A 14,012-nucleotide genomic window follows, 5' to 3' on the forward strand; every position below is an offset into this window, starting at 1 on the left:
ACAGGTGTATCAGACACAAGAATTACAGGGGAGCCCACATTCTGGTAGACGACCGGTTTGGGAACAACCCCAACAAATACATCTCAGGTACTGAAATGAATGATTGCAGGTTGCAGCCACTTAAGAGCTTAAATTACTCACAAACAAGCCCTCTAATGTCCCTGTTGTCTGACACAGTGTGTCATTTCTTATCTTGGGCACTTGGTGGTGACGGTAGTTCACAAGATAGAGGACTTGTGTTGTGGTGCATTATTTTAACCTAGGGGATTGGTCTGTTCACATGCAGAATTGAGCAAAATAAAATGTGTTATTAGAAATGATAAATAATTTGTTTTTATATTATTAATTTGTTTTTAAATGAGTGCAGGTGGTGGGATGCTCTTCCACTAACAAGATTAGTCTCTGTTTACCCCAGGTCTGTCCAAGTGGGTGCGTGACCTAGTCAGGCACCACGACGCCTTCATCAGTGCCATGCAGTCGCTGGTGGCTTTTTCCCAGTGCCAACAGCGGGCAGAAGAGACCCAGGGAGCCAGACCTTCAACAGCACCACCGTCCTGTCTCCCGCCAGTCAATCTCCAGTGACTGTAGAAGATCTGTCCCACTGTCGGCCCAGTCCTAGCCCCAGCTCAGTCAGCCTTCTCTGTGCCACAGTGCACCACACTACCATCTCTCAGGTCCCAGAGCCCCACACCCAGCTACAGGGGGTCAGGTCCCGGGTTCGCCCTACGGTCTCTGTCCCACCTGCTCTGTGGCCTCTGTCCACCACCAGCTGTGGAAAGAGTGGAAACACAGGTGAGATGAATAGAGATGTATTACATTAGATATATAAATACATGTTATTTTTGATTCTGTCAGGGAAGTTTGGAGATTATTAGTCAGAGGTTTGATTGGTGCATAAAAGCATAATATGAGAGCTTCATCCAGAGCTCTTTACATTAACTCCTTGTATAATTGGTTTCTAATGAGTCAAATGCATCAGTCAGTCTTTCACAAAGGTCTCCCACTACCTCGACTACATGATCTCAATGCAGACCAACATCTGTTGTGTTCATCTATCTTGTTATTCATGAAGAGATGATGTTATTTCAATAGTCCTGTCCCAGTAAAGTGGATGGGCCCCGGGGAACAGGAAAAGGGCAACAATGTGTGAGGCTTTATGCATCTACTTCTCTGATGAATAAATATTATGGAACAAAGATGTTAGGTGTGTAGAGGAGCACTGCTGTTACCTTTTCCTCCCTCCAGGGTTTCATTTGTTCAGGATACTTGGCTTCGATTTTAGTCCAATCATTTCACATTTCTTGCTCTTTAGGAATGTTAAGACATGCTGATGTCTTAATTATTATACAAAATTCTTACTACCAATAGAATGTTATTTATATGGGGGATACAATCTTCCCAGCTCTGCAGATTTTCCTGCGAAGAGACAGAATCATTAGATCATTTGTTTTGGTACTGTCCATTTGTAGCTTGTTTTTGGACACAGGTCCAGGAATGGCTTAAGGATTGCAATATTTACCTGGAGCTAACCCTGCAGATAGCACTACTGGGTGATCTGAAAAGTCATAGTCAATCTATCAATAATATTATAATACTTTTAGCAAAAATGTTTATTTTCCATTTTTAATCTGTAGAAACAATGAGAATAGAAGGGTTCAGAACTTTTGTGAAACATCACAGTACAGTTGAAAAATATATGGCAAATAGAAATCCAATATGGATGGTGTTAAGAGATAGATGGGAGGTGTTGAATGGAGCTGAAGGATGGGAATAATAACAACTAACAACAACTAATAACAACAAGATAACTAATGTAAAGCATACTGTGTCCATAATAATTATATAAGTTATAGGTTGAGAGCTTTTGTGAAAGAAGCAAACCGGATGGACATCATAAAAATGATCGGAGGGGTTGAGGGTAGAGGAAGTTCAGGAGTAAAAACAAACAACATATAATTATTGTAAAATTGACTGTGTCCATAAAATGTATATAGTATGTACAGTGGGGAGAACAAGTATTTGATACACTGCCGATTTTGCAGGATTTCCTACTTACAAAGCATGTAGAGGTCTGTAATTTTTATCATAGGTACACATCAACTGTGAGAGACGGAATCTAAAACAAAAATCCAGAAAATCACATTGTATGATTTTTAAGTAATTAATTTGCATTTTATTGCATGACATAAGTATTTGATCACCTACCAACCAGTAAGAATTCCGGCTCTCACAGACCTGTTAGTTTTTCTTTAAGAAGCCCTCCTGTTCTCCACTCATTACCTGTATTAACTGCACCTGTTTGAACTCGTTACCTGTATAAAAGACACCTGTCCACACACTCAATCAAACAGACTCCAACCTCTCCACAATTGGCAAGACCAGAGAGCTGTGTAAGGACATCAGGGATAAAATTGTAGACCTGCACAAGGCTGGGATGGGCTACAGGTAAATAGGCAAGCAGCTTGGTGAGAAGGTAACAACTGTTGGCGCAATTATTAGAAAATGGAAGAAGTTCAAGATGACGGTCAATCACCCTCGGTCTGGGGCTCCATGCAAGATCTCACCTTGTGGGGCATCAATGATCATGAGGAAGGTGAGGGATCAGCCCAGAACTACACAGCAGGACCTGGTCAATGACCTGAAGAGAGCTGGGACCACAGTCACAAAGAAACCCAATAGTAACACACTATGCCGTCATGGATTAAAATCCTGCAGCGCACGCAAGGTCTCCCTGCTCAAGCCACTGCATGTCCAGGCCCGTCTGAAGTTTGCCAATGACCATCTGGATGATCCAGAGGAGGAATGGGAGAAGGTCATGTGGTCTAATGAGACAAAAATAGAGCTTTTTGGTTTAAACTCCACTCGCCATGTTTGGAGGAAGAAGAAGGATGAGTACAACCCCAAGAACACCATCCCAACCGTGAAGCATGGAGGTGGAAACATCATTCTTTGGGGATGCTTTTCTGCAAAGGGGACAGGACGACTGCACCATATTGAGGGGAGGATGGATGGGGCCATGTATCGCGAGATCTTGGCCAACAACCTCCTTCCCTCAGTAAGAGCATTGAAGATGGGTCGTGGCTGGGTCTTCCAGCATGACAACGACCCGAAACACACAGCCAGGGCAACTAAGGAGTGGCTCCGTAAGAAGCATCTCAAGGTCCTGGAGTGGCCTAGCCAGTCTCCAGACCTTAACCCAATAGAACATCTTTGGATGGAGCTGAAAGTCTGTATTGCCCAGCGACAGCCCCGAAACCTGAAGGATCTGGAGAAGGTCTGTATGGAGGAGTGGGCCAAAATCCCTGTTGCAGTGTGTGCAAACCTGGTCAAGACCTACAGGAAACTTATGATCTCTGTAATTGCAAACAAAGGTTTCTGTACCAAATATTAAGTTCTGCTTTTCTGATGTATCAAATACTTATGTCATGCAATAAAATGCAAATTAATTACTTAAACAATGTGATTTTCTGGATTTTTGATTTAGATTCCGTCTCTCACAGTTGAAGTGTACCTATGATAAAAATTACAGACCTCTACATGCTTTGTAAGTAGGAAAACCTGCAAAATCGGCAGTGTATCAAATAATTGTTCTCCCCACTGTAGGCCTTGAAATATATCCACAGGTACACCTCCAATTGACTCAAATGATGTCAATTAACCTATCAGAAGCTTCTAAAGCCATGACATAATTTTCTGGAATTTTCAAAGCTGTTTAAAGGCACAGTCAACTTAGTGTATGTAAACTTCTGACCCACTGGAATTGCGATACAGTGAAATAATCTGTCTGTAAACAATTGTTGGAAAAATTACTTGTGTCATGCACAAAGTACAGTGAGGGAAAAAAGTATTTGATCTCCTGCTGATTTTGTATGTTTGCCCACTGACAAAGAAATGATCAGTCTATAATTTTAATGGTAGGTTTATTTGAACAGTGAGAGACAGAATAACAACAAGAAAATCCAGAAAAACGCATGTCAAAAATGTTATAAATTGATTTGCATTTCATGAGGGTAATAAGTATTTGACCCCCTCTCAATCAGAAAGATTTCTGGCTCCCAGGTGTCTTTTATACAGGTAACGAGCTGAGATTAGGAGCACACTCTTAAAGGGAGTGCTCCTAATCTCAGTTTGTTACCTGTATAAAAGACACCTGTCCACAGAAGTTATCAATCAATCAGATTCCAAACTCTCCACCATGGCCAAGACCAAAGAGCTCTCCAAGGATGTCAGGGACAAGATTGTAGACCTACACAAGGCTGGAATGGGCTACAAGACCATCGCCAAGCAGCTTGGTGAGAAGTTGACAACAGTTGGAAGAAACACAAAAGTACTGTCAATCTCCCTCGGCCTGGGGCTCCATGCAAGATCTCACCTCGTGGAGTTGCAATGATCATGAGAACGGTGAGGAATCAGCCCAGAACTACACGGGAGGATCTTGTCAATGATCTCAAGGCAGCTGGGACCATAGTCACCAAGAAAACAATTGGTAACACACTACACCGTGAAGGACTGAAATCCTGCAGCGCCCGCAAGGTCCCCCTGCTCAAGAAAGCACATATACAGGGCCGTCTGAAGTTTGCCAATGAACATCTGAATGATTCAGAGGAGAACTGGGTGAAAGTGTTGTAGTCAGATGAGACCAAAATCGAGCTCTTTGGCATCAATTTAACTCACCATGTTTGGAGGAGGAGGAATGCTGCCTATGACCCCAAGAACACCATCCCCACCGTCAAACATGGAGGTGGAAACATTATGCTTTGGGGGTGTTTTGCTGCTAACGGGACAGGACAACTTCACCGCATCAAAGGGACGATGGACGGGGCCATGTACCGTCAAATCTTGGGTGAGAACCTCCTTCCCTCAGCCAGGGCATTGAAAATGGGTTGTGGATGGGTATTCCAGAATGACAATGACCCAAAAAACATGGCCAAGGCAACAAAGAAGTGGCTCAAGAAGAAGCACATTAAGGTCCTGGAGTGGCCTAGCCAGTCTCCAGACCTTAATCCCATAGAAAATCTGTGGAGGGAGCTGAAGGTTCGAGTTGCCAAACGTCAGCCTCGAAACCTTAATGACTTGGAGAAGATCTGCAAAGAGGAGTGGGACAAAATCCCTCCTGAGATGTGTGCAAACCTGGTGGCCAACTACAAGAAACGTCTGAGCTCTGTGATTGCCAACAAGGGTTTTGCCACCAAGTACTAAGTAATGTTTTGCAGAGGGGTCAAATACACTGCTCAAAAAAATAAAGGGAACACTTAAACAACACAATGTAACTCCAAGTCAATCACACTTCTGTGAAATCAAACTGTCCACTTAGGAAGCAACACTGATTGACAATAAATTTCACATGCTGTTGTGCAAATGGAATAGACAACAGGTGGAAATTATAGGCAATTAGCAAGACACCCCCAATAAAGGACAGGTTTTGCAGGTGGTGACCAGAGACCACTTCTCAGTTCCTATGCTTCCTGGCTGATGTTTTGGTCACTTTTGAATGCTGGCGGTGCTTTCACTCTAGTGGTAGCATGAGACGGAGTCTACAACCCACACAAGTGGCTCAGGTAGTGCAGCTCATCCAGGATGGCACATCAGTGCGAGTTGTGGCATGAAGGTTTGCTGTGTCTGTCAGCGTAGTGTCCAGAGCATGGAGGCGCTACCAGGAGACAGGCCAGTACATCAGGAGACGTGGAGGAGGCCGTAGGAGGGCAACAACCCAGCAGCAGGACTGCTACCTCCGCCTTTGTGCAAGGAGGAGCAGGAGGAGCACTGCCAGAGCCCTGCAAAATGACCTCCAGCAGGCCACAAATGTGCATGTGTCTGCTCAAACGGTCAGAAACAGACTCCATGAGGGTGGTATGAGGGCCCGATGTCCACAGGTGGGGGTTGTGCTTACAGCCCAACACCGTGCAGGACGTTTGGCATTTGCCAGAGAACACCAAGATTGGCAAATTCGCCACTGGCGCCCTGTGCTCTTCACAGATGAAAGCAGGTTCACACTGAGCACATGTGACAGACGTGACAGAGTCTGGAGACGCCGTGGAGAACGTTCTGCTGCCTGCAACATCCTCCAGCATGACCGGTTTGGCGGTGGGTCAGTCATGGTGTGGGGTGGCATTTCTTTGGGGGGCCGCACAGCCCTCCATGTGCTCGCCAGAGGTAGCCTGACTGCCATTAGGTACCGAGATGAGATCCTCAGACCCCTTGTGAGACCATATGCTGGTGCGGTTGGCCCTGGGTTCCTCCTAATGCAAGACAATGCTAGACCTCATGTGGCTGGAGTGTGTCAGCAGTTCCTGCAAGAGGAAGGCATTGATGCTATGGACTGGCCCGCCCGTTCCCCAGACCTGAATCCAATTGAGCACATCTGGGACATCATGTCTCGCTCCATCCACCAACGCCACGTTGCACCACAGACTGTCCAGGAGTTGGCGGATGCTTTAGTCCAGGTCTGGGAGGAGATCCCTCAGGAGACCATCCGCCACCTCATCAGGAGCATGCCCAGGCGTTGTAGGGAGGTCATACAAGCACATGGAGGCCACACACACACTACTGAGCCTCATTTTGACTTGTTTTAAGGACATTACATCAAAGTTGGATCAGCCTGTAGTGTGGTTTTCCACTTTAATTTTGAGGGTGACTCCAAATCCAGACTCCAAATCCAGACCAAATCCAAATCCTTGATAATTTTTGTGTGATTTTGTTGTCAGCACATTCAACTATGTAAAGAAAAAAGTATTTAATAAGATTATTTCATTCATTCAGATCTAGGATGTGTTATTTTAGTGTTCCCTTAATTTTTTTGAGCAGTGTACTTATTTCCCTCATTAAAATGCAAATCAATTGATAACATTTTTGACATGGATTTTTCTGGATTTGTTTGTTGTTATTCTCTCTCACTGTTCAAATAAACCTACCATTAAAATTATAGACTGATCATGTCTTTGTCAGTGGGCAAACGTACAAAATCAGCAGGGGATCAAATACTTTTTTCCCTCACTGTAGATGTCCTAACCGACTTGCCAAAACTATAGTTTGTTAACAAGACATTTGTGGAGAGTTTTAATGACTCCAACCTAAGTGTATGTAAGCTTCCGACTTCAACGGTATGTATATGTGTATATGTATGTATGTGTATATGTATGTATATGTATGTATGTACAGTGGGGAAAAAAAGTATTTAGTCAGCCACCAATTGTGCAAGTTCTCCCACTTAAAAAGATGAGAGAGGCCTGTAATTTTCATCATAGGTACACGTCAACTATGACAGACAAATTGAGGAAAAGAAATCCAGAAAATCACATTGTAGGATTTGTATAGAATTTATCTGCAAATTATGGTGGAAAATAAGTATTTGGTCACCTACAAACAAGCAAGATTTCTGGCTCTCACAGACCTGTAACTTCTTCTTTAAGAGGCTCCTCTGTCCTCCACTCGTTACCTGTATTAATGGCACCTGTTTGAACTTGTTATCAGTATAAAAGACACCTGTCCACAACCTCAAACAGTCACACTCCAAACTCCACTATGGCCAAGACCAAAGAGCTGTCAAAGGACACCAGAAACAAAATTGTAGACCTGCACCAGGCTGGGAAGACTGAATCTGCAATAGGTAAGCAGCTTGGTTTGAAGAAATCAACTGTGGGAGCAATTATTAGGAAATGGAAGACATACAAGACCACTGATAATCTCCCTCGATCTGGGGCTCCACGCAAGATCTCACCCCGTGGGGTCAAAATGATCACAAGAACGGTGATCAAAAATCCCAGAACCACACGGGGGGACCTAGTGAATGACCTGCAGAGAGCTGGGACCAAAGTAACAAAGCCTACCATCAGTAACACACTACGCCGCCAGGGACTCAAATCCTGCAGTGCCAGACGTGTCCCCCTGCTTAAGCCAGTACATGTCCAGGCCCGTCTGAAGTTTGCTAGAGTGCATTTGGATGATCCAGACGAGGATTGGGAGAATGTCATATGGTCAGATGAAACCAAAATAGAACTTTTTGGTAAAAACTCAACTCGTCGTGTTTGGAGGACAAAGAATGCTGAGTTGCATCCAAAGAACACCATACCTACTGTGAAGCATGGGGGTGGAAACATCATGCTTTGGGGCTGTTTTTCTGCAAAGGGACCAGGACAACTGATCCGTGTAAAGGAAAGAATGAATGGGGCCATGTATCGTGAGATTTTGAGTGAAAACCTCCTTCCATCAGCAAGGGCATTGAAGATGAAACGTGGCTGGGTCTTTCAGCATGACAATGATCCCAAACACATCGCCCGGGCAACAAAGGAGTGGCTTCATAAGAAGCATTTCAAGGTCCTGGAGTGGCCTAGCCAGTCTCCAGATCTCAACCCCATAGAAAATCTTTGGAGGGAGTTGAAAGTCCGTGTTGCCCAGCGACAGCCCCAAAACATCAATGCTCTAGAGGAGATCTGCATGGAGGAATGGGCCAAAATACCAGCAACAGTGTGTGAAAACCTTGTGAAGACTTACAGAAAACGTTTGACCTGTGTCATTGCCAACAAAGGGTATATAACAAAGTATTGAGAAACTTTCGTTATTGACCAAATACTTATTTTCCACCATAATTTGCAAATAAATTCATAAAAAATCCTACAATGTGATTTTCTGGATTTTCTTTTCTCATTTTGTCTGTCATAGTTGACGTGTACCTATGATGAAAATTACAGGCCTCTCTCATCTTTTTAAGTGGGAGAACTTGCACAATTGGTGGCTGACTAAATACTTTTTTCCCCACTGTATTTGTTTGTATATATATATTTGCAAGAGAAAAAAAACATATGGGGGATTGGAAGTAATGCAGACAATTACATTGATGGAAGTTACAGTCTATCTGCAATATTAAAGCTGATCTACCCCGTAAAAAAATAAAACAATTAAATGACATGTTGATGTACAAAACATGTGTATATGTTTTAGGTCCATTTTTGATACCTTGCTCTGGTTCATTTGACAGTGCTAGCTTTTTCTTCTGCTCCTACCATCCACTGTTACAGCAAAACCTGTTCTTATAGGTGTCAAGCTAAACAAACATAAATGCAGCGAGATATCAGGTTTCATATGGTACCTTGGCCCTCACTGAGGATGGATCAATAGAAAAACATGCTTCTGAGCCTAACAATGATATGAGGTCACCGGGTCAATTAAATGAGGTGGATACTCACCGTTCTAGAGCTCTAGTCTATTTTCTGTTGGGTGACTCGGGTCGCTGTAAGGCTGAGCTGTTTGCTCAATTGCGTTTTGAGGGGTGGGTGGGGGTGTCAGGAGCTGAATCAGGCAGTGGTGGGGGTGGGGGTTAGTGTGTGTTTGTGTGTACACCAATCTGTCTCATTACTTCGAGGTCCTCTACATGGCTGAGTGGTGCTGGGTTGGGCTGAGGCAAGCAGCTTGATGAGCAGATGTTGGACTGTTGCTTTTAATTAAATCCCATTGACCATTGTTTGTGTTATATTGAGCGTGAGACGGTAGTGGTGAGTTCTTCTCCTCTGCACTGTTCTGGATAAGAGGGAGAAAGACATCCTTTGCCCACACCACTAAACATGTGTAGTGTACACTAACCTAGCTGTTACGGGTCCAACTTATAGTATCCTTGAGGCCAATGTTGGCATCTTCAATGTACTTTCCCTGTTATTTTCTCACCTTTATTGTCAACACCTGATGACTACTCCAATCAGCTCCTCAGCTCAGCTGAATTTCTAAATGCATTGTAACAGATAGTCTTTATACAACCATGTTGTCTTTCCTTTCCATGATTTCCCATAACGTGTGTATTCTCTGTGGGCAGGTGACCAGAAGCAGACACAGCAACACCCCTCCACTCATCCGAACTGTGATCCCAAGGCCCCGCCCCCCACCGTCTCCACCCCCCTCACCACCCCACGGCCCCTGCACCACTTCTTCACCTCCACCCCTGTGAGCTCCACCCGCTTCAAGACCCCCATCTTCCAGGCCCGGGACCCAGGAAGGCGTCGAGGTCCTCTGGTCGACCCTCCTCGGCCTGACTCTGTGGAGGAGGTGAAGGAGAACCAGGAGAATGTAAGTCAGGATCCCTGGATCCCCTTCCCAGGAAGGAAGGCCCGTGAGGGTAGCTACCCCTCCCAGCCAGGACCATGGTCCGGTTCTAGACCTCTCCCCAGTGGAGGTCCCTGCCAGTTGTGAGCCCAGACAGACCACTGTAGTCGTAGACAATCCTGCCCTGCTAGAGGGAAAGGAAGAGGAAGACCAGAGCATTTTCTTCACACCTGAGATGTTTGATGATGAAGAGGAGGTGGACACCAAGCCTCTCCCCAGGACAGTGCAGTGGACGATGACAGGGGAGGGAACTGTGCTTGCGGCCAGCCTTGCTCTCTCTACCGGAACAGGCCAGGCTCTGTCTGAGGACCTGTTTGGCCCAGAGTAGGGTCACAGGGAACGGTCACTACCACTGACACCCAGAGGGGCGGCGCTCTCACTCCCTCAGCCAGTAACGACTGTGTAAGTGTGGGATGGGAACAGGACAGGCAGCCGGGTTGTAGGAGTAGGATAGGAAGAGGTGACGAGGCCCAACAGCAAGAGACCCAGAGACAGGAGGACCAAGGTCAGGGAGAAGGACAGGAGATGAACCAGACGCATGATCAGTCCCAGGGGGCGACCCAGAGCAGTCAGAAAGCATCCTCAGGTAAACTAACCAGCTACTTATATGTTGTTCCTCAGGTTATAACAATAGACGACTAGACACCAGGTTATAACTGTAGATGACTAGGCACCAGGGCCCGTATTCACAAAGAGGCTCAGTAGGAGTGCTGATCTAGAATCAGTTCTTCGTTTTAGATAATAATAATTAAAATTATATGGACAGGGGAGACCTGATCCTAGATCAGCACTCGAACTGAAACTAGACACACCAAAACGCTCAGAAATCCAGTTAGTTCTCAGATCTTGCTCAGTAAAGCCAGTTAGTTCTCAGATCATCATGTCTCATTATCTAGCGTGACAGCATGGCTGGGTCGACTCGTCTGACTGACATTATCTGTTTAAAAAGTCTGGAGCTAACGAACTTTGCACAAATTGCGATGTTAACGTGCAGTCTTATATTTTTGTACACATCATTAAAATGCAAGAAGAAATGTGTCTTAATTTTCCTGTAAATGCGATGATGGAAGCATTGTCCCATTATGTGTTTTAATGAGATGTGTTATTTGGAGTGAGGAGAGGAGTGTGGGGGGGGGGGGGGTTTGCTCATGGCTTGGTTTTTGCTCTGACATGCACTGTCAACTGTGGGACCTTATATAGACAGGTGTGTGCCTTTCCAAATCATCTCAAGGATGATGAATGGAAACAGGTTGGACCTGAGCTCAATTTCGAGTCTCTTAGCAAAGGGTATGAATACTTATGTAAATAAGGTATTTCTGTTTAATATTTTATAAATTTGCATAATTTTTTAAAAACCTGTTTTCGCTTTGTCATTATGGGAAATTGTGTGTAGATTGATGAGGAATTTTTTAAAATTCAATCAATTTTAGAATAAGGCTGTAACGTAACAAAATGTGGAAAAGGGGAAGGGGTCTGAATACTTTCTGAATGCACTGTATCTCAGTGTAAAAACAGGCTTTACTTTGCCAGTTACCATGTTATTGACCCAATAGTACCAAAAAGAAATGTTTTATCTTCCAATCGGAAGGTAAAGCCAATGAAGAATTATAAATGCTTTATTTTTTTAAGTCTCAGTTATTAAACTGTAATTGACTACCTGTTTTTATGTTAATATTTTATTAGTAGTTGTACCTGTCTGTCTTTGCTATGATGGCGGTCATTTTCTCAATTTCTTAATTGACCTGTTTATGTCCATTGCCTCACGTATATGCCTAATGTTCTCTGTGTGTATGAACAGTTAAGCATTGGCATATGTTGTCACGTAAATCCTAACCGTTCCCCTTAATGGGGAAAATGGTTTAATGATGTTGTGAAGAGTAAAAGGTCATTTACAGTGTTAGGAGGATTAGTTGTGATCATGGTTTAAGGGCCTTGTTTGGATTATTGGAGCTTACCCCGACAATGAGCAATCATACCAATGGTTAAAGAAGCTGAACTGTAGATGGAGGGAGGCGGGAACAGTGAAGTCCGGCAAATTAAGCCCCATTAGCTTGACAAGATGTTGTCTCGTTAGAACACAAACCTCCCTAATGATCCCTAACCTGTGATTGGTTGACGGAGGAGTCCAAAGTGGACTACCGAACCATTCAATTAAAGCTCACCCCTCTGCTCATCAGCCTCACTGTACGACAGTGCCTTAGCATCGTTAGTTAATGTAATTGCATGGCTGAACGTGGCTGGGCACCTCGTTAATATCAGCATCAACGAGCGTGCCGTGGGAGAGGGCAAGCAGATGTCCTAAAAACATCCTAATAGGTGGTTAGTCTGTTGGTCTGTAGCACTGTAAGGCTATTAAGCAGCACTATGAGGTTATTAGAGTATTTACTGGGGCTTCCCTAAGTCCCTTTAATATCTCATCATTGATTAGCCTAAGTCTTTTATATATCCTTGTGGGTTGGAACAAATTAAATAAATGAGTGTGTTTATTCATTCAGTAGGCTTATTGTAATTGTGGAATTGTATTAATGTCCCAGGTTGCTGATAATTGGAAAGTACGTTTGTTTCCATTATTTCAGCTTGTTTGAGATTTTGCCACTTAAAAGACAACACTAAGCAGTATGAGGTGGCTGGCATATTGACATAATTTGCTTTAATTGGCAGTTCACGGCACTGAGGCCCTTGTTGCAAGACAGACCCAGCCATGGAAAGGAAAGTTATTATTTCCAAGACCCAGGCTAAGAACCAGGCCCAGACCCAAGTCAGGTGCAGTCAGAGGGGCAGAGGCAGGACCAAGGCAGGGGTGCCCTTTGCACCCACCTCCAGTGTCCCAGTCCAGCCCCAGACCAAAACCAGGGCCTTGAGGTCCATGGCAGGACAGCCAGTCAGATCTGTTATTGTGGCTGGTTCTGGTCCTAAGGCTGAGGAGAATGAGGGAGAGCAAGCCATCACAGGATGAAAGTACCAGGCCTCTACCAAGTCTGGGACTAGTATTAAGGCCAAGGCCAGGGGGCCACAGGACTCTTTCAAGTCAGGAACCAGCAGGAGGGCCAGGGGGCAGGAGGATATTTCCAAGCCAGAGACCAACAGTAGTAAGGCCAGGGGGCAGGAGGTTACTGGTGTTTTCTGCCAACAGTACAGCAGTAGGGGGAGATTGAAGGCAACATGCAGACCAGAGGAGAAGAGATCCAGGGGGAAAGAGGCACGGTTGCCCCCCTCTTGGGAGGGCATGGAAGAAGTCACAAGCAGCTCCCCCACCCCTAACATCCCCGCCACCACCACAGTGCACTTTGGTCCAGGCATCATGGTGCAGAGGAGCTGTAAGCACGATAGAGGGGCCAAAAGGGCCTCTCGGAGGAGGAAGGTGAGTTAGAGGCCACTGCATAGACCATGGTTGGAGCCTAGGTTTCTGAACAGTAGTGATGCACATTGTTTGTGTGTAACGGGTGATATGATGCACATCAAGTCAACTCAAGTGTTGTCTTCCAGAGGACTAACGACCAGAGACCCTGTTCCAGAGGACTAGACTGTGCTGTGTGTGGGCAGCAGCTGCTGCCCGTGGCAGAGGGTACATTTACTTCCCACAAATAAACATATATCCTTATGTCAGTGACCCTCAATCAAATCAAAAGTGGATGTTGTAACTTGTGACCATGTACCTTAGGTGAGCTGCAGAGCACCGTGTGTGATCTGGAGCAGATAGACAGGCTTAGAGGCACCAGAGGGTGGGGGGCCACAGCTATAGGTCCAGCCCAGTGTCCATGCCTCTCACCCAGGCACCCATGTCACCACAACCTCTCTATCCTACTGGTTTCCGGAGCATCGTGGCCATACAGGCCCTTAAAAGCCATCTTCAGCCTTACAGGGACAACAACACCACAGGTAGACCTGAAAGAAATCAAACATCTGACTTTATCTTTAATCTT

At 45.0% G+C, this 14,012-nt stretch overlaps 1 pseudogene; it reads left to right on the forward strand.

The window, feature by feature from the left end:
- LOC121568164 overlaps window positions 1–9,883 on the forward strand; it is a 50,388-nt pseudogene extending 40,505 nt beyond the window's left edge.
- The last annotated feature ends 4,129 nt before the right edge of the window (window positions 9,884–14,012 follow it).

Source organism: Coregonus clupeaformis, chromosome 6 (genome assembly GCF_020615455.1).
Source record: "Coregonus clupeaformis isolate EN_2021a chromosome 6, ASM2061545v1, whole genome shotgun sequence".
Lineage (NCBI taxonomy): Eukaryota > Metazoa > Chordata > Actinopteri > Salmoniformes > Salmonidae > Coregonus > Coregonus clupeaformis.